Below are 20,447 nucleotides of genomic sequence, written 5' to 3'. Positions count from 1 at the left end.
ACTCACAGGGATGATTTGACGCTAAAGACAGAGCACAGATGGATGGATTATTTAGAGTGGTAATTAACCCCATGCAGTAAACTCTTCTTCATTTCATAACATAACATATATTTTATAGTGAATTTTTTAGCCATAAAATGATTGTTAAAATCAAAGCAAAGGTAAAATTAACAGATTCAGGAAGAGTCTGTAAATGTTGAGTTCTTCATCTGCATGTGGCATGGCTTCAGTGGTTAAAGGTGTGGGGTGTATTTATTGGGCAGTATGCATTGGGTACTAGTGAGGGGTATGCCTCTGTGTGAGGGCTGGCAGAGCTTTAGGCCCCACTGCCTTCTGGGGGACATTACAGTGCTTGATATCCTCTACTCGTAAAAAGCTTTGTGAGGTTATGGGACAAACTGGGACTCATTTGAAGATGTTCTTACTAAATATTTTCAATTTACATTGTTTTATCTAAATTTTCATATAATATATTTGATTGTGTTTTCCTTCCCCTTAACGCCTCCCAGATCACACCCACTTCAGTCTTGAGTTTATCTGAGAGAAGTACCACTTTTACCTTAGTTTTAGTGATAGAAAGCGCTCCTTTTGACAACAACCAAATTCTTAAAATCTCAAACTGTGAGGATAGAAGAGAAAGTGTGGATGTACTCAAAGCTTCTGTATCACAGACAGCTCCACTCGAGTTCCTAAAGACCATAGTTTTAAATTCTTACATACTTCTAATTTTGGTTATTATATAGTTGTCTCCACTAAGTTGCATGTTTAATAATAGGGATAAAATATACAGAATCTACATATCACACACAGTGGTGTGTTTGTATGACATCCGTAGTTGCCCAAGTTTAAAGTAGCAATGAAAATAGGCAGATTACAGAAACCAGTCCTGCAGCATGGAATTGTCTTCTTGATTTACATATTAAGGCCAAGTTTATTTATTTGCAGTTGTTTATAAGCTATGTATACCCAGTGCGTGCAGCAACCTGCATAGGCTACAAAGTGTCCAGCCCTGTGGAAGGGGAGGCATAGGTAGTTATGAGCCACTGAATGTGTACTTGGAACAGCGTCCTCTGGAAGAGCAGTAAGTATTCTTAAACACAGAGCCATTTCTCCTGATCCCTTAGAGATTTTACTGAGCTCTGTTTTGGGTATAGATACACTGCAGCCTAATTTTTTGATGGTAACATCGGGCTTATATATTGCTGTGTAGAATTCTAGGACTCAGGAATGATCTATTCAAGTATGCATAGATGTTGATTGTTGTCCGGCTAAATCGTGTGGAAGTAATTTCTTCTCTGATTCAGGTTAACAAACCACTCCAGTGTAGTACTCGGTGGGATTACTATGCATTCTTAAAAGTACCAGCAGGTGGCACCAAACCCATAAAATTACTAACACAGAATTCAGTAGGCTTGGAGGGGAATAAAGATTATTATTTAGCCAGAAGATGGTGCTAGAAACTAGACGATCCATGTTTAAGACTCATCCCTCCTAGCTAAATAAATTTAAAAAAAGGGGGGAGGGGGAGGGGAGTTGGGTTGTTCTCCCTGGGATATAAACTGAATGTCTGAATGTGGCACAACAAATTACAATGAAACTAGGCACAAACCTTCATATCAAGGCTGGACAAGGCAACCCACAAGGTGGAAAAAGGTCCCCGAAACAGACAGCTGCTGTTTCCTACTGTTAGGAATCCTACAAGAACACTAAGCTGCACAGCCATAATGTACATGCAGATGACCTAGCTCAGGAGGAGGGGAGGATCCAGGAGAGAAGTAAGGGGTGGGGCGGGAGATGTAGGGAGGAGAAAATGCACCTGCAGTAAGTTTGTAAGGTATAGGAGAAGAACAAAAATAAAATAAAAGTAAAGCATTTCATTTGAAGGTAAGTGAATTCTCCTGAATCTGATCATCTGAGCATCACAGATCAGATATCACAGACAGAATGTGGCTTCAACATCATAAAAATTTATCCTCTAGTGTGTTACTTTTATAGTCAATGAAGTCTGACTTACCTCATTAAATCAAGAAATAGTCCCTTAGCTGAAATTCTATTACCAATGGTCTTTTTAAAGAAAAAATAAATAAACCTTTTCATTTAATTTTTTTCTATATTTTCACACATCTCAAGATTGTACTTTTTAAAGGTTTGTATGCAACACTATACTCTGCTCTCTCTTTTTCCTTTCCCCTATTCTCCAGTTGAGGTCATTTAGGAAGACAAGTTAGTCGTTAGGGGTCCTCAAAGACTACAGTGGCACTTTCTGGCATGTCCCAATAGGGAAACTATGTGGTGGTTTGAAAGAAAATGACCCCCATAGGCTCACAGGGAGTGGCACTGTTAGGAGGTGTGGCCTGGTTGGAGTAGGTGTGGTGTTGTTGGAGGAGGTGTGTCTCAGTTCTCTTCTGCTCCCTGCTGATCCCACTGTAGATCTCTCTTTCTTTAGCACCATGCCTGCCTGCATGCTCCCACACTTCCTGCCATGATAACAATGGACCAAACCTCTGACACAGTAAGCCAGCTCCAATGAAATGTTTTCCTTTATATGCATTGCTGTGGTCATGGTGTCTCCTCACAGTAATAAAACCCTAAGAGAGAAACTTTCTGTTGTACTTGGTAGATTTTTCAAAACTGTTTAATTTTAATTTCTTTGCTCTTTCTCTAGAACATGTACAAGCCTTTACTTCATATTAGTAGGGAAACCTATAAATACTTCATAATGTTGTTTAAATGTCATAGTTACCAGCAGAAACTCTATTTCCTGAAAGTAGTCCTTAGATCATGTAATTCTAAATATTTTGGTGTTAAACATCTCTCAGATGTGTATCTCTGCCAACAGGCATGTATCCCCCTTTCCCTTAAGTTGGAATACTGACCTGCCCTTCCATTGCTTTCCTGTGAAGCTATTTCTACCACGGGCCCCGACTTCCAACCTCTTGTCACGAGTTCTGAGAAGCATTTTACATACACAATCGATCCTTTCATCCATGATCTTCCTTGCTTTAAGAGCTTCCAACTACTCATAGAAGGCCACCCATTGAAGGCACTTCCCTGGGCCTGTTTCGTATCATCCTTGTGCATTTTCTACATTGTGCATTAGTCCATTATCAGGCTGCTCCTTGAAGCCACATGTCCTCTACATGGGCTTCTTTGATTTGATGAAGCTGTTTTCCTACCTGGATCTTGTATTCTTCAGATGGGATGCTGGTATCTCCTCAGGGAAATCTACCCCGTGACTGAGGTTTGTGTCAGAGCCACTGCTCTGTACTCCCATGGCTCCTTGGAACTCTAGCACACCCCTCTGTAAAACACTCAGTTTGTGGTCAAAACAATTGGTCTCAGTCTTTTTGTCCAAAATCTTTGGCAAACCACAGGCCTGAGTATATACTCAGCTGTCACACCCCATGATAAATGTACTGACAAGCATTATGCCTGGTGGAATGGATTAATAGAAAACTTGGGAGGAGTCTGGCATAGGTGATTGATCTGTAGGAGTCACACTGTCTCCTATCCGCAGGGTGTTTTCCCTACAACAGTGCTCAGGCAGTAGATGGTGGCTGTCAGAAGGTACCTGAAATACTGTCAGGAGAGCATTTTTTTTTTCTCTGTCTCCAGGACTGATCTAAGACCAGAATTTGTGTGGAAAAACTAATCCTTGGATTGAAAAACAACAACAACCCCAGAATATATAGAAAATAGACCAAAGTGTGGGTATGTGGAGAAGGGATTATAACTACAGGTGTTCATGGGTAATTAATGCTGCATTTGAAACCAGAGGGACAATTAGGACAACTTGTAAGTCTCCGTGTACTTCGAGTTTCTGTGGAGGTTGATGCTGAGGGAGAGGAGCCTCTGCAGAGCTTCAGAATTAACCCGTTTAGGCCTTCATTTTATCTGTGTGTGTGTGTGTGTGTGTGTGTGTGTGTGTGTGTGTGTGTGTGTGTGTGTGTGTAACATTTCGTTATACATTCATTTTGATATATATTAGTATATATTATCTCTTGTAATCCTGCTTGTTTCCTAATGAGGAAATTGAAAGGGAATGAATCTGCATGGAAGGGGAGTTGGGGAGGAAATGGGAGGAGTAGAAGGAGAAGAAACCACAATCAGGTTATATTAGGTGAGAAAGAAATCTATTTTTAATAAGCAAAAGTAAAAACGTATATAAAAATGAAGCTGAGCATAACCTAACCCAGACAAGAAGCCAATAGAATAGGGACGGTAGACAGTGCAGTCTATGTTTATGTTCAGTAAAGGAAGGGATCTTTTTGGACATCGCTAGTAAAAATTGACAATAGAGGCAGAGAGCATGAGAGGCCCTGAACAGAGCAGTAAATGATAAAAACGGAAAGACAGTTTCTTCTCAGCAGAAGTAAGCAGTTTTGTATATGTTGCTAAGCATATTATGGAAGGGGAAGGTTTAGCCATGTTAACAACAATAGTCTATGCTTATCAGAAACATGGAATGACTGTGTGAGCACGGGCTGAGATTTTCTGCTGGAAGTGAAGCAGAGTGAAGTGGGGCAGATCACCCTGGAAGAACAATGGGGTAGAAGGTACACAGTGTTTCTGCAGAACTCAACAACAGCCTGACTCACAAAGCAACATAGGGTGTGTTCTGTTCCTGTGGAGAATTAAAACTCTGAATCTTAATGCCCCAGCCCCCAACTGTATCATAGAGGCAATTCACAAACTCTGAGCAATCCAAGGAGTCCAGACTTTTCCTGCTTAACTTTCTGCCCTAACCAAAAAATAAAGAATCCTGATGAGTGTTTTCGATACTGTGTGTGATTTGCACTATGTAACCTGTCAGCACAACTCAAAAGTTCCTAATTTTTTAGTTCTATTTATGCTTTATCAAACAAACTCTTTTCAAAGAAATTGTGTAAAAGGTGTGTGTGTGTGTGTGTGTGTGTGTGTGTGTGTATTTAACTGGTTCTTTGTATTTAGACTAACTTACCTTTTATAAATGAGGATGTATCAAAACAGTCCTGTTAATTTAGAAGCAGGGAAGAAATTTGTAATTATACAAGCATTTTCTATGATTTATTATCGGTGACATTTACCGAATCTCTTTTTTCAGAAAAACAGGTAGAAATATTTTTATAATTGGTTCAACATAACTTTTACCTTATACCTGCTTACTGAATTGTTGCTCAATCCAAGTATCCCAGCTAAGGCAAAGGTTTTCAGACAGGTCAAACATGCTATTCCTATGTAAGGTGGAAAGAATGTGTAATTTGGCCACTAAAGTGTTAAGTGCGGTCTACCTCTTATTCTAAGGTCTTCTTCTTCTTCTTTTTTTTTCTTTTCTTTTTTTCGGAGCTGGGGACCGAACCCAGGGCCTTGTGCTTGCTAGGCAGGCGCTCTACCACTGAGCTAAATCCCCAGCCCTAGGTCTTCTTTATAATAAAGATTGAAGGGTTTTCTAAGTTAAGAAAAAGGCTCAACGTCTTGATGTGTGCTTAAGTTTGTGATAATTATTTACGTATGATTTGATGCCATTGCATATAGCCCAAGCTGACCTCAAGCTTTCTATGCAGCCAAGGATGATTTTGGACTTCTGATCTTCCTGCTTCCATCCACAAGTTCTAAGTCTATAGGTTTCTGTGCGGGTAAAGTGAGGTTTCCGGGCTGGGACTGGAAGGCAGATGAGGGGCCTCCCTAGGTCTCTGATTTTCATTTAACAGTGATCATATTTATATGCTACTGTGCCATGTTTTGTGTAATCAGGTAGGACGTTGAAATAAGGTAAGTATATAGACTTAAGATTATTTTTCCTTTCTCTCTGGTGAAAACCTTTTAAATGTGTAGGATTTTTCATTCTCTTGGTTTTACCCACCATTCCTCAGATCTATCTAGCAGTCTCTCTTGAGTCCCTAACACTTCAGCCTCTGCAAATGCCTCTTCCCTTGCCTACAGTAAGACTAGCTTTTCATATTTCATATTTTCATATTCTCTTATACTAATCTTAGGTATAAGAGAATCACCATGCCTGTGTTTATGTGTTTGCTTCATCTCTCACAACAGCCTGACTTTTGCTAAGATTTACTTTGTTGTTAGGTGACAGGATTTTAACCAACGTATTAGTTCATTTCCTTTGGCTGTTACTCCATTCTGGGATTTTAAGTTTCTGAAGAACTTGTACAATGTTTCTCGTAATGGTTTTCTAAACTGCTTTCCTGCCAAAGCCTGTGTTTCTTTTCTCCCTGTTTCTCCAGCTCTTGCTATCATTTGTCTTCTTGATGTTAGCAATTCTAAGTGCAGCTTGGCGGTATTTCCTTGAGGATTGGACCTGCCCATTTTTAATTAGATTTTTGTTCTTTTAACTATTGAGTTGATGGACTAACTTGTACAGTGTAAATATGACCCAGTTGTTAGATGTCGCCTTGGCAAACAGCTTTCCTGTTGTACGTGCTACCTCTGCACTCTGTTTCCTTTGTTTTGCAGAAGCTTTTTAGGTTGATATGGTCCCAATGTTTTTGTTGGTTGTGTTTTGGGGCTCCATTGCAGCAAATTTGCTCCTTTCAATGTTTTCTGTGTTTGGTTTCGATAGCATTTTTGTATATTTTTTAGATATGAAATTTAAAGGAGTTTTTTGAGACTGCATTTTTTCCTTCCCTCCCTCCTTTCCTTCCTTCCTTCCTTCCTTCCTTCCTTCCTTCCTTCCTTCCTTCCTTCCTTCTTTTTTAAAGGAGAGAAGGGGGTGGGGAAGCTGGTTCCAGTGATCTCTTTAGGTATTGTTCTGGAGTAAGGGCTCTGGCCGGAGGGCAGAAGTGAAGGCCTGGGATGACCATCCCTTCTCCCCTCGTCCCTGGCTGGTCTCCACTTTGGGTTAACTTTCTGCGGGATTTGGGAATGAGAGCTGGGGTAAGAGCCCTGGAAGGGTCATCAGATTGTATTGATAATAAACTGCCCTGAACCGGTGGAGGCAGAGGGAGGCGCTCCTATCATGCACAGTCTCAGTCTACCCAATCTGCAGCTCGGGACTGCTGGGCGTGGAGAGGCGGGCATCTCTAGATCTGGCTCTGCAGGAAGCTTGGCTCAGTGAGCAGAGGAGCCGATCATAGAGCAGCGGTGCCACGCCTTAAGATTGTATTTTAATTATAACATTTCTGCCTTCCCTTTCCTCCCTCCCAATCCTCCTACAAATCACCCCCACTCTCTTTTCCTTCATGTTTTTAAATCAATTGTTATTTTATGCATATATGTGTTTATATATAAGTATATCCCTAAATATAACATGTTGCATCCCAGTAATGTTATTATCTGTATGTTTTCAGGGCTGGCCCTTTTGGCACTGGACAACCAATTGGTGTGTGTGCTCTGCCCTAGGGCTACCTTGCCTAGGGAGGACTACCTTGCCTGATTCCAGCTTTACTAACTTGTTCTTTAGGTTTTTATTGATTGGAATTGTTTTGATGTGTCAGAAGACTGTGGATCTTTTAAAAACATATAAGCCCCAACTAAGTGTAACTTTGAAGCATTCTTTTCCAGAATGTATTAACAGAAAATTACATAAACACACACACAGCTTCATTATTTCAAAATCTAAAAGAAGGGAGCAATTGTAAAGATGACCAATGAGAAAGATTCAAGGCCAGTGGGACTGCTCCGAGGATTAAAGAGCTTTATGCTAAATCTGAAGACCTCCTGATCCCTTCTACACATGGTGAGAGGAGAAAATGGACTCCCACCTCGACATTTATGCGGTCGTGTGCAACCAAACCCAATGAATCAAGTTTCAACCTAAATCCATACAGTGTACTGTAGTGCAGTCATTTAGATAAAGTAGCCTATTATATGTTGGTGTATAAGTGTGCCCCCTATATATGTTTCAGTGAAAGAAACATCAGGTAGCCAGCATCATCTGTAGCACACCAGCATCTTACAAAGTAAAGAGAACAATGTGAGTGCATCAAAGCAGTCCAGAAAGTCTGTACCAGACTGCCAGGGCCACTTACCATTGGCCATCAGAACCACGTATTCAGACAGCTAAAAAGATGAGGACCAGAAGTGTCCTTCTTATCTACTCAATACAAGTTATTTTGTCACATACTTCTAACGTTTACTTAAAAAATAAGTGCAATAAAGACACAAAGTGATTTAGTTTCAGCATTTTCCTGCGATGATCAAGGAGAAGAGATGACTCACAGAAGGATAAGGCAGTTCTCATTTCTAATGTCCACTGTTAAAACTTAAAATTCTGCATTGCCTTTGCTTCCGAGTCCTCTTTGCTCTTGTTCCCACGAACTGTTTGATGAAGCATCAGACTTCTGAGAAGCTTCAGTTCACTGGAATTTTCTGTGTGGGAGCAAGTCTGGCAGTTCTTCAATAGCTCAGTAGCCCTGCCATGCTGTATTTGTCAGTTCCTAGGAACTGGCTGTTCTCAATTTATGGAGCTTGGCGGCTGTGATGAGACCTGCCTGAGCTTTGCCTCTGTGTCATATAATACAGTTTTCCCCAATGAAGACTGTGCAGGTTTAAGGGAGGAATACACAAGGCAAATGCAGATGTGTGTAATTAGTAAGCAGCCAAAGGCCAGGAGGGTATCCCCAGGAATAGGGAAGCTGGGTAATGGGACAAAACGAAAGAGAGCAACAGAAAATTTGGGGGGTGAGTAATAATTTATTTCTTAAGTTGTTTGCTGAGTCCAAAAGTAGGTTATAGCACTTCCTAACCTAGGTGAAAGTTATTTAATGCACATGCCACACATTCTCTTAAATAAGCAGAACATTAATAACAAAACAAATTACATACATAAAGTTAACTTCTATTAACCATTTTTCATATAACTATAATCTGGAGGCCTCCTCAAAGGATGAATATTTTTATTCAGAACATTTTCAGACTCATAACAGAAGAAATTAAGCCTAAGTATTTCAGTTGATGAAGTGTGTGCCTTAGCATGTACAAGTCTCTGGGTTTGGTCCTAGCATTGCCTACGTAAGCTATAGAATTGTAGCATGTGGGAGGTGGAAGGTGCAGTTGAAGGTCGTCTTCAGGTACACAGTGAGTTTGAGGATATCCTGGGCTCCTTAAGCCCTGTTCCAGCGGCAGTTGCCTGTATCATTTGTGGATCTCTGGCAAGTAAATAGCGATAGCTCTTCTGGCAAGACCATATTGCTCCAAGTCCCACAGACCTGGCTACAGGACATAGAGAAATGAAGCAGGAACTGGCTGGAGACGTCTTTCCTTGGGTAGATTTTATAGTGCTGGAAGGTTGCTATTTGGATGCAGAAGTGAATTCTTCTCCATAGGCTTATTCATTCATGGACCCTGAGTGCAAAGTACTGATAATTCAGGCCAGATAAACCCGTTGGGGCAACACTGGCAAGTCTTTTATGGTGTAACCAACAATTTTCTGATTAGATTTAATGCTCACTCCACAGGAGAGACTTCCCATGTGCATTGTAAACCTGTCCAAAAGCCTGTGCTAGCGAGGTCCTAGACAATAAAGAGGAAGCAATTGCTGTGGTTTTGTTTAATGAACATGACGGACTTGTCACATTGCCTTCTAGAAAATGGCCCAGAGAATAGTGGAGCTTAATCAGAGAAGCTTCTTTTCGTGTTGGTCAGTGGTAATTGTGGAGCCTCGTAGCTGGACAATGTACAGAAAATGAGTGTTGAGTACCTAGTCACAGGTAGGATATCTGTACCAAACCCTCTTAGGCTCACAGAACATCACAAAGTCTTCTTAGAAGGTCTATCATTACTGCAAGGATGAAACCGCAAATTTTGCAACAAACAGTAATAGATTTGGAATGAGAAAAAGTGAAATTTATATTTGTATTTAGATGGATAAAAAACCCTCTTGCAATTAGAAAATGAGGAAAAGAGAAAACTCAATGCCAGTATTTAACATCAGGATTTCTCCAGCTGTTAGGAAGCTCTACTCCAAAGTAGATGGGCACACCCACTTATGTGGCTGTAGAGCATTCTCATACTTTGGACAACAAGGGTAACCTTCAACCTAAGCCTGAGCGTATATGGTTGAAACGATCGCCAAGCTGCCTATTGTCTATCCACTCTGTGATCTTGCATTCAGTAGGGATTCCTCATACTGGACCCACAGTTTCTCCTGGGGAAACCATTGGGTCTAATAAAATTAAAGGGGAAGAACAAAATTTAGCCTTCTCATACATTTTTTCTTACCTTTACATAATACCATGTTATCATCTCTTTGTAACCCATGAGTTGCTTGAGTTCAGCAGGGTAATTATTTCCTCTATAAAATACTCGCTGTGTTAATAGTTGCACTGAACTAGAAGCTTCATCTAAGAACCTGTGTGATCGTGTGTGTGTGTGTGTGTGTGTGTGTGTGTGTGTGTGTGTGTGTGGTGTGATTACCATGACCATCTAAAGTATCTTTTTTTGAGAATATATTTTTATTAAATTAAAAATTTAATCAAATATATTCTGATCTAAAATATCTTTGTACCAACTGTACTTTCAATAACAACCCAAAGGAACCAGCTAAGCATCAGATATGAGCATATCTCACCCAACAAGAGTGATAGCATGAGAAAGATTTTCACTTTCTTTGATGTAATATGAGATCATCTATAAATGCAAAATGCATTTCTCACTATGAGTCACATGGTCAAAAAGCCACAGCTGAGCTAGCAGACACTCTGTCTTGCCTTTCTCTTTCCCTTAAAATTACCATGACATTGACTGTGCTAAAGAGGGCAAAGAGGAGTGAGTGGTTATACTGGAAGAATAGAGGACAGAGAAGGAATATAGCCATGAAGCTTCATGGAGAGAGAGAGAGAGAGAGAGAGAGAGAGAGAGAGAGAGAGAGAGAGAAGAGGGAGATGAGGGGGAATGTGTGAGAGACAGATGAAGAGGGGAGAGAGAGAAGGAGAGGTGAGGAAGGAAGGGAGAGAAAGAGAGACAAGGACTGAGAGACAGAGAAGGAGGAGATATATGAAGGGAGGAGGAGAGGGAGGGAGAAGGATTGGAGAGGGAAAAAAGGGAAGGAAGGAGGATGGAGAGGGGAAGACAGACAGACAGACAGAAATTTTGGTGTTTGTCCAGAGCCTGTTAAAAGATTACTGGGGATTTCCAGTGTAAGACACATATTCTTCTACATTCTTTCTAATTCTGAGCATTTAAGAAAAATCAAGAAAAAAATTCCATTTGTGGGTAACTTTCAGCTAAGAAGTTGTGTCTTAAATACAGGCTTGGGCATTCCCATTATCAAAGAGAGTACTTCCCATGGCTGGCAGAAGCATAAAGAATCATAGTTCACTGTCTCCCATTCATGTCATAATATTTTTAGATGGTATCTGCATTCAAATAAAGCATATGGAGATATGACAAAGAACTTTATGTCCTCTGGGTTGAAGCGAGAGTCTTTCGGAGTATTTCTCAAAACTCATTCGAGCCTCTGCTCCAAAGACAGATTCTAGCTTTTCCTGCAGCCCTTCCCACAGGCTGTGTTGGATTGACTGAGCTTCGTGCATCAAGAAAGTTTATATGGCACAAGTTCAGGACCATTTCCTGCAAAGAAAATAACACAGTAAGGTAAAAGTGCTATTACTTTCTATAAAACATAAACGTTATGAAGTGTAACAATAGCAAAATCTCTCATGTTTTGGATGATTTTCCGGCCCTGTCTGTGCAAAGCAATACTACCCAATTCTGGCAAATACTGTGCAGTCAATACACAGATGGTGGCCATCAATGGAGCGGTCAGCACCATATAGGCTTTGTATACAGTTATGTGAGTGACTGCTTGACATTCAAAAATGTCATATTGAAAACACCGGCGTATCAATGACAACTTCTCCTACTCTCTCTCTCTCTCTCTCTCTCTCTCTCTATATATATATATATATATATATATATATATATATATGTGTGTGTGTGTGTGTGTGTGTGTGTGTGCGTGTGTGTGTATATATGTATATATATGTATATATCATACTATTTTATTTTGTACACTTATACACATGTATATATAAAATAATATACAACACATACATTTATATATGTATATAAAATACATATATAAAATACAATCATGGTGAGTGAAGAAAAGGTGAAGGAATAATACTACGGAATGTAGAAATGCTGGATATATTAAGTGAGCGTGCACATAACCAGCATCACTATTTCTGCTGCAGAACAAAATCTTAAAGAGGGATTTACTGCATCATTTTGATGACTATTGTTATGTCTTGTAAAAATATGACAGGAACATAATTGCATAAACAAATTCTGAACTGACCGTCTCAACTCATTCTATCATAATGTCAGACACACATCTGGCTTCTAGAAAGGAAGAAATAAAATCTTCCTAAAAAAATAGGTATAATATTTTAATATGACCAAGCTATCAAAACTCTGAAAAAAACTGTGAGGGGGGGGTTATACACCTATAATGTGTTTTTGTGGTCTGGAAATGGGCAGTGACTTCCCAAGGCTAAAATAAGAGCTTATATCTCTCTAAGAAAGCTGCATGTGAAGTCATAGCTGTGGTCAGCACCATAAAGCAATTATAGTAAAGAAGAATCAAGGAATTATCAAATGTTACAGGGCTGTAGAGAGGAAGAGACAGAGAGATGATGCTCTGGGGCCTATCCTCACTGCCACCACAAGCCATTTCAGCACAGATCAAAGCAAGATGAAGAAGTATCAGGAAAGAGAGGCAGGCCCTTACCATCTTCTTTCTAATTAACATTCCAAATGTTGCCCCTCCTCCTGGTCTCCCATCTCAGAATTCTTTCCCCTTACCTCCTCCTTAACCACTGAGAGGTTGCCCCTTGGGGTATCCCCTTACCATCTTCTAACATACACATTCACCCCACATCTATACCATACACACACATACACACACACACACACACACACACACACACACACACACACACACACACACACACACACACACACACACACACACACACACACACACACAGACACCACAACTGTAAAATGAATACTGGGTAGATCATCCAGTAGCCTTGACCTACAGACCTTTTCTTTCTCTCTTTCTTTCTTTCTTTCTTTCTTCCTTCCTTCCTTCCTTCCTTCTTTCCTTCCTTCCTTCCTTCCTTTCTTTCTTTTTTTGATTGTATATTTTGTTTAATCTTGCATTGTTTCTATAGTGCAATTCTAGCAATCTTTAAATTTACTTTTTATTACAAATATTTTTCAAGTTTTGTTTCAGAAACATTTTTCCTACTTTCTTGCACATGCACCCAGACACACTACAAAAAATTCATTCATAACACAGTAAGGGCAAACATTACTCATGTAAACATCTTCCATCGATTTCCCGTAATTAAAAAAAAATCATAGGATTATAGATATCAAATAAGGCTCATGGATTTAGTTCAAATTCCACAAAAGACCAAAGATGTTTTGGGTTTTTTAAAGCTGTGATGGATTGACTTTTGGTTACAATCAAGGCCGAAAGCATAGCCCCTGGCTTCTACTCCATAAACATACCTCACAACCCAGTCAAATGCTTTTTAGGACAGGAGAACACAGAAAAACCAGGAGGGGGAAAAAACGTTTGAAGAAAGAAGCTAAGAATCATGGACGTAACTTCATAACTTTCTAAAGCAACCACCAGGTACGTATCCCTGTGTTTGGAGACTCACTGTAGTAACCGATGGTAACCGAGGTGCACTGGCTCAGTGTTCATATTGCTAGTGTACACAGTGAAACTTGTCAGGTATTGTTTCATTATACCCAGGGCCAGAGGTGGGTTGGGGAACGCACTCAGGTGGGATAGCATCGTAAAGGATTTTGTTTTGTTTTGTTTTTCTTTCCAGTAACTCAAGAGTCGGAAGAGTTGGGAGGTACGTCTTAGGTACATGAATGATCTTCATATGAAAATGACATTTAACAACTGCGTGTAAAGTCACAGACAGGAATCACAGGTTTCCATTATCCTCAGAGGTCTCCCTCTCTGGCTGAAGTCGGGTGCTTAGATGCATAGTCTTCCAGAGCTGAGACAGGATAAGGAGTGTGCTGAGAATGGCCCCTGCCAGCGGCTGCTCTCCTCCTCCCTCTAGGAGAGGGAGGTCAGAAGGCAAAGAGTATTGGTAAATCAGTGAAGTCCCACCCCAGGGTCCAGACCCCAACCCCACTGAGGGTCGCCTCCCTGACATTGTGACTAGGCAGTTAGGGGTGGCGAGTGAAGGTAGCCGGGAAACCCAGCTCCGAGGTTTACACGGCCAAGTCCGGCTTCTGATTCTGCTGCCCTGCAAAGAAATTGTGCTCGGGTAACTGCACCAGTGTCTCTAAGCCTCTATTCCTCTCAGGCCCCTCGGAGGACTGCAGGTAAACAAATCTTCTTTAGCACCTAACTTACCATCAGAAAGCGGCTGAGGCACTGGGGAAGCCTACCTCACATCAGACGCCACCCCACCAGTAGGTGATCACCAGTCAGGGCGGTTTGTAGGCTTTTGATTTTTAAAAATGAAAATTGATCTGCATTATATCTCAATAGACTCAGATAATTCTCGCCAAAATTCTTTTTTCATGTGTTTAAATAGCACTGGAATAATTCAACTTCATTTAAATATATTCATTCTACCATGAAAATATTTCATATAAACATCTATTTACATACAAACACATTAAAATTTGGGAAAAGGGATCCTCCCCCTGCAGCTTTATGGCTTGAAAACAGTTTCATTGCTTTGAATGTGTATGCATATGTTTGGCAAAATAAAACTTATAAAATTTAATATTTTTTGAAGACCAAACTCACCACCCCTGCCTTCCCCTCCCCAACCCCAGCAAATAAAACCAAAACCAACACCCAAACCCCAAAATACCAAAAAACAAACAAACAAACAAACAAAAAAAACCACCCAGGAACCAAAAACAACTCTCTAAAACTAAAACCCAAACCAAAAATCCCTGATGCCAAAGCTTAAAATTTCTGAAGGGAAAACAATCCAAGGTGTTTCTGGGGGAAAGAAACATTGCAACTATCCATCTTGCAACATAGTTTTGCTTGTTTTTCTAAAACAGAAGATGGCTGGATTCCAAATCACTACCTTGAAGACAGAATTTGAGGTGACTGAGAACAACCAAAGTCAAGAATTCTTGACCTACTTGGAAGATGTGGCAGTACATTTTGCAGTGACAAAGTTAGATTTTTTTAAACCAATTGACTGAAATTAATTTAAGGGTCACATACTCGCTAAGATAAGCTTTTAATTCAGCATTCATAACTGATCCTTCCACCCCAGTATGTAAGCCAGGTCCTCTCTTTAGTTGCTAAGCAAATGTTGGACACTGGGCTATATCTGCAGTCTAACACAATTTTAATTGTCACAATTAAATCTTGTAAATGATTATGTGGACTAGTTGGCAAACATGCATTTGTGTGTGTGGGGGGGTGGGAAGTTGGTGATAAATAATTTTTCAAGTCTGAAGAACCCAAAGGGTAATGAGGCTGAACTCCCAGTCAGGTTCAAAGAGCCCTTGACAAAGAAATGTTTCCTTTTTAGTTGCTGAGGAGATCAGGATTTGAGAGGGTTAAAATAAGAATCTGCACTAAGAAACTCAAGTCTTCTGCCTGTTACTTTGGAACCTTATCATTCTTTTGTGTCCCAAATTCAGTTCTTCTGTTTGCTTTTGTTAGTTCCAGCGAATGCCCCAGAGGAGGGACTTGCTCTGTGGATTAGTTAGTTAGACCTAAGTCCTAACTCTAACACAAGTTAATAATAGTTCATCATAGAAAAGGTGCTAAAGAGGAGTCAAGTCATGCAGGGTTGGACTGAGACAGCTCTGAATGAGTCCCCTGGAGACCAAGGCACCAGGCAAGTGCACAAGCTCCAGCTGTGTGGAAGACAGCAGACAGTTAAGTTTTTTTTTTCCTACCAGGCAGAATCTCAATCATGTCTGTTTGTGATTATGATCCTGAGAGAAGACTAAATTTGTCTGCTTCCCATTTCCTTCTAAGGCAGACAAGACATAGAAGGCACGTTCTGAGGTTTTTCCATTTTGGTTCAAGCAAGGAGCAAACCCCAACCTCCCTCAGCAGCTAATTCCCTGTGCAGTGCCTACGCTGTCTGCTTCTCTACCCCATAGTGACGTTCTGGCCTCTTCAACAGCTGTGACCTGTGATGATGCTGGGTATTTTGGAGAGGGAGGGGAGGGGGAATAAGGGAGAAGGTGGGTGGGGAAAACAGTGACTGGAATGGATCACACTCAGGGAAAGGCTGAGTCCAGCAAGAGAGGTGAGGTGGAGCAATCAGCTGGGCTGTCATTCTGCACACGCACCCAGGTTTCTCACACAGCGGAAGAGAAGGAGCTGAAGGGCACCGGAAACACACAGGGAGAGGGGAGACAGAGAGGCTCAGCTGGGAGAATTGCTTCCTGTGATTTGTCTTGAGGGTCACAGACATATTGCTAGGGTTTGAAATCCAGTGTGTCTTCCTCCACTGTGGAATGGGGAAAGCAGACTAGCCTGTTTAGCAGCCACATCTGTGTGTGTGTGGGCTGTGTATGCCACCCTGAGTATGGTCAGAGGAAAGCTTTCAGGAGTCGGTTCTCTTTTTCTACGATATAGGCCCTAAAGCTGAAACTCAGGCCATAGGCTTGACAACAAGCACCTTTACCTGACAAATGATTCTGCTGGCCCTCAAGCCCCCAAAATTGTGTTTTGAGTTCTATTGGGTGAGATTGCTAGAGTAGCCCTTTAGGATAGAGGTTGAGACCCTACAGCAACTGAGGCTAAGGTTCCATCCCCAGATGTGAAATCCTGTGAGCCCAGGTGATTGGAGGTGGGACCTGCCCTCTCTTCTTCTGTCTCATCTGGTGACTGAAGTCAGCCATCTTTCTTCCCGAGGCAGCCAACTCTCTTTGGACACATTTACATAAAAGCTCCTCTCGGAATTCGAATCCACACACTCCTGTTACAGTTTACTAAATGGTCTCTTTCTACAGAATAGAAGCCATCCTATCCTGTGACTTGCAGTCTAAAAACTATTCAGTCATCTTTGCAGGATGCTCCTCACAGGTCCTGAGGGTATTTCTCCTGAGGGAACTGTCTCCTTAAGCTTTCAAACAGGGATGTGACTAGCTTTCCTGGAAAGCATGGTCACCCAGGCACAGAACCTGTCTGTAGGTACGAAGCTTGTGAAAGAGCTCAGGTGTGGCTATCATAACTGAGGGCCGAGTTCTCTGCCTGGGTTTGATTGATGGGCAAACTGTGTCACAGCCCCAGACAGAGTACCTGTGAAAACCACAAAGAGCAAGCTGCAACTGACAGCAGAATGTCAAAGTAAGGGTCTTTCCTCATTCCCAGCTCCTTCAGTGATGGATAGATTGCAGCTTGGTAGAAAGCTTTATCTGTTAAGCCTAAACCAACAAGGGCCACAGGGAGCCCTGGTGACAGCTGCAGGCTTCAGCAAAGGTTGTTCCCAGGCCTCCTGGTGACAGAGCGATGCCTTGGGGAGGTGTTCCCCAAACTCAGCATTCATTCAGAGCAATCCAGTTATGTTACAGACCTAACGTGCTAAACTAAAACAGTGGGGCTCTCTGTACTCCTGCAGGTGTGGTTACATACGGCTTGTGAAGTGGCTGAAATGCTAGCGGTATTAACCGCACAGCTCTTGGCTTCTAGCTCTTGGAAGCAGCTAAGTGCTCTGAAATCACTGTGACGAGAAGCTTCCGCTAAAGATCTGATCTGTGCCTAGTGATCAGCACATCTGCCTTCATGACATGACACTGATTTCAAAGAGAAGTTTGCACTCCACCTTAGAATGCACCTTGGCTATGGGATTTGAATCCAATGAGCTGTGTCACAAGCTGGACTGCACTGGATTATGTACAATTAATGTGTACCCAAGAAGAAAAAAAATTATTAACACTACCGAAGATACTGCAAAAATTGCTATAACAACTGTTTAGAAATACTAATTTCCCCCTCTTTTCCTGAATGTATACCATACAACTCTCTCATAACTTAATTCGAACAAGGTAAATTCCTCTCTTCTCACATCCGAAAGCAAAGATATCTGTTGACATGCGAGAATAGTTAAGTCTATAATAACAGTCTGGCCCTACGAGCCAGGACTTTATATCAGGACATAAGAATGAAATGGTAGAGAAAACCAGAGAGACCTGTATGCTGCAACAAATGCAAAATCCATTTGGAAGCTTCCTCTTGTAAAGTGTAGCTAAGGTAGGGAAGCTAGGAGAGTAACAAGGAAAACAATGCTATTCTATTACTAGATACAGATCAAAGGTTAAAAGGCAAGTGACCCTACATGTATATAAAGACGTAATTGCTTCCTGCCCCACGGTTGGCAACGTGCAAGGGTGACTGAGCACCATTTCCACTGGCCGTAGAGAAAAGCATCATGGGAAAAAAAACCCCATTGACCAAAAAAAAAAAAAAAAAAAAGACCAAGAACCCCATTTCCCTTTTTCAGCCTAATCATTTGGTATCTCTCTGAACGTGGTCCAGATTTAGACTTCAACCATCAAAGGACATCATGCTGTCACACAGTTCGACAGTCCCTCTCGGTAGGGTTTTGTTGTAAGGCTAGCCAATTTTAAATCTGGTATGAGTAATATAGTCAAACCTAGTTAGTGGGTGAGAGGAGTCATTGCTAATGCAGGGTGACCAGGATGTGAAGTCACAGCATGAACAGTCCTTGGTTGTCCCGTTGTCAAATAAATGTTGTGCATAGATCCCAAATTCTATTCCAGGTCTCTGGAACCCAGGGCCGAAACTTTTGCTGGGTAGCCTGGAAGGCCTTCAGCTCCATCTCATATCACTCGGAGGCTTCGGGCCCACTCTTCCCCAGGGGGGCTGTGGTCATAGCCATAGGCAACAGTCAACTCCTCCTCAGCCTCCACAGCTTGAAAGGTGCAGATGCACTTGATGGGCCCAAAACGGGGGTGGACAAATATGTCATAGATGCAGTTTGGAGTAAAGAAGTGATTCACCTTGTGTCCCAAGGAGGCATAGTACTTGGACACGTGGTTCTAGGGCTCAGGCACATCAATGACTGTTTCCTCATCCAGGGAGAGGGTGTTCCCGTTTAGGGCCCAATCCCTGCTGTCAACCTCTTGGTGTGTAATTCGGACTCCGTTCTAAAATGACATGACAGTATTGGGTCCCACTGCTACCTTGGAAAACAGTCCTTCTCCGGCACTGGAGATGAGAGAGTCGGCAGCATAAACCCTCTCGGACTCCTAAGCGTCTGGAAGGAGGGCATCGCTCGAGATGCAAGAGGAAGTCGATTTATCAAAGTGGAACACGGAACTTCCCGACCTCAGTTCAAAGTGTGGCTTCCCTTCTGTGGGCATGAGGGTGGCCAGTTTCCCTTCCAGCATCTCTCCATCAATGAACTTCCCATAGAGCACAGTCCTCTGATCAGGGTACATGTAGGCTATCTTTTCCCCGTCATCTTCCCATCTTGGTTGACTTCTCTGACGAGACTGCCTCCATCTGGGTAATGGATCCAACACATTCCGTGTTGAATGTTGTCTTTGTACTGTCCCTTGAAGATTAGCCTCCCGTCGGTGTCGTACTCCTGGGCTGGCCCTTTAGCTCCCCATCCACATAGGGGCCTTGCAGAACACCTCCATCCTCATGGGTGTAAACGCTCTGGCCCTGCAGGGTGTCATCCACATAGTATCCCTCCAGTGTGTTGCTGTCAAAGAAGAATTTCCCACGTCCATTCTTTTCTCCATGCACAAAGTTGTCCTCAAATCTGTCTGTGGAGGAGTAGGTGACAGTGCAGAACCCATGTGGTATCCATCATTGTCCAGGTGACCTTCCATGGCTTCCTCCACCACCTTGTCGTCACTATCCATGGCGGCTGTGACCCTACCCAGCACAGGGCCATGCGTCCAGCTCCCGTCCCTCCCCTTGCTTGCAGTGGCTGGGCAAGCACAAGAGCTAAGTCACTACAGACCTTTTTGACCATCTCAGTGCTGCTTCTGCTCAAGGTTTCAACCCCAGCATTTCAGGAGAAGTGGATTACTATTCCATCCAGAAAGAATGAGAAACTTCCTACACTTTCCCTGGGATTCAATCTGTAGAATATTTATTTGTTGAGTGTGTGAATCTCTCATTGTTATATCACATGGAGGGGGTGGGCATCGGTTATGTCTTGCAAGCCAAACAATGTGTCTTTAGGATTTAATTAAGGAAGTACCTTTTTTTTTTTGTTACCTAGGGCTCACTTTGGATGGTTAATATAATCAGAGGAAGTCATTTGAAGCTCAAGCCAGGGCCCCCAATAATATTTTGTGCCTAAATATCTGTAATGTAGAAATCCATTGGTTGTCTTGATGACTGTTATCTCCTTTGTATATGGAGTCCTCCAGCAGGAAGGGATTCTCATAATCTGCAGCTTATTGATAATTTCTCCCACTAATATATGGAAACATGATGACAGGAAGGGTCCATGATCTACAGGGACAACTGGAATAGATGTAACTCAACATTAACTAAA

The 20,447-nt window shown here is 41.8% G+C and overlaps 1 pseudogene; it reads right to left on the bottom strand.

Moving 5' to 3' along the window:
• Positions 1-18,650: 18,650 nt before the first annotated feature.
• LOC116893288 lies at positions 18,651-19,818 on the bottom strand (annotated as a pseudogene).
• Positions 19,819-20,447: the final 629 nt, after the last annotated feature.

This window comes from Rattus rattus, chromosome 2 (genome assembly GCF_011064425.1).
Source record: "Rattus rattus isolate New Zealand chromosome 2, Rrattus_CSIRO_v1, whole genome shotgun sequence".
In the NCBI taxonomy this organism is placed as follows: domain Eukaryota; kingdom Metazoa; phylum Chordata; class Mammalia; order Rodentia; family Muridae; genus Rattus; species Rattus rattus.
The sequence above is the reverse complement of the archived record's forward strand: the minus strand, read 5'-3'. Positions and strand labels throughout refer to the sequence as shown.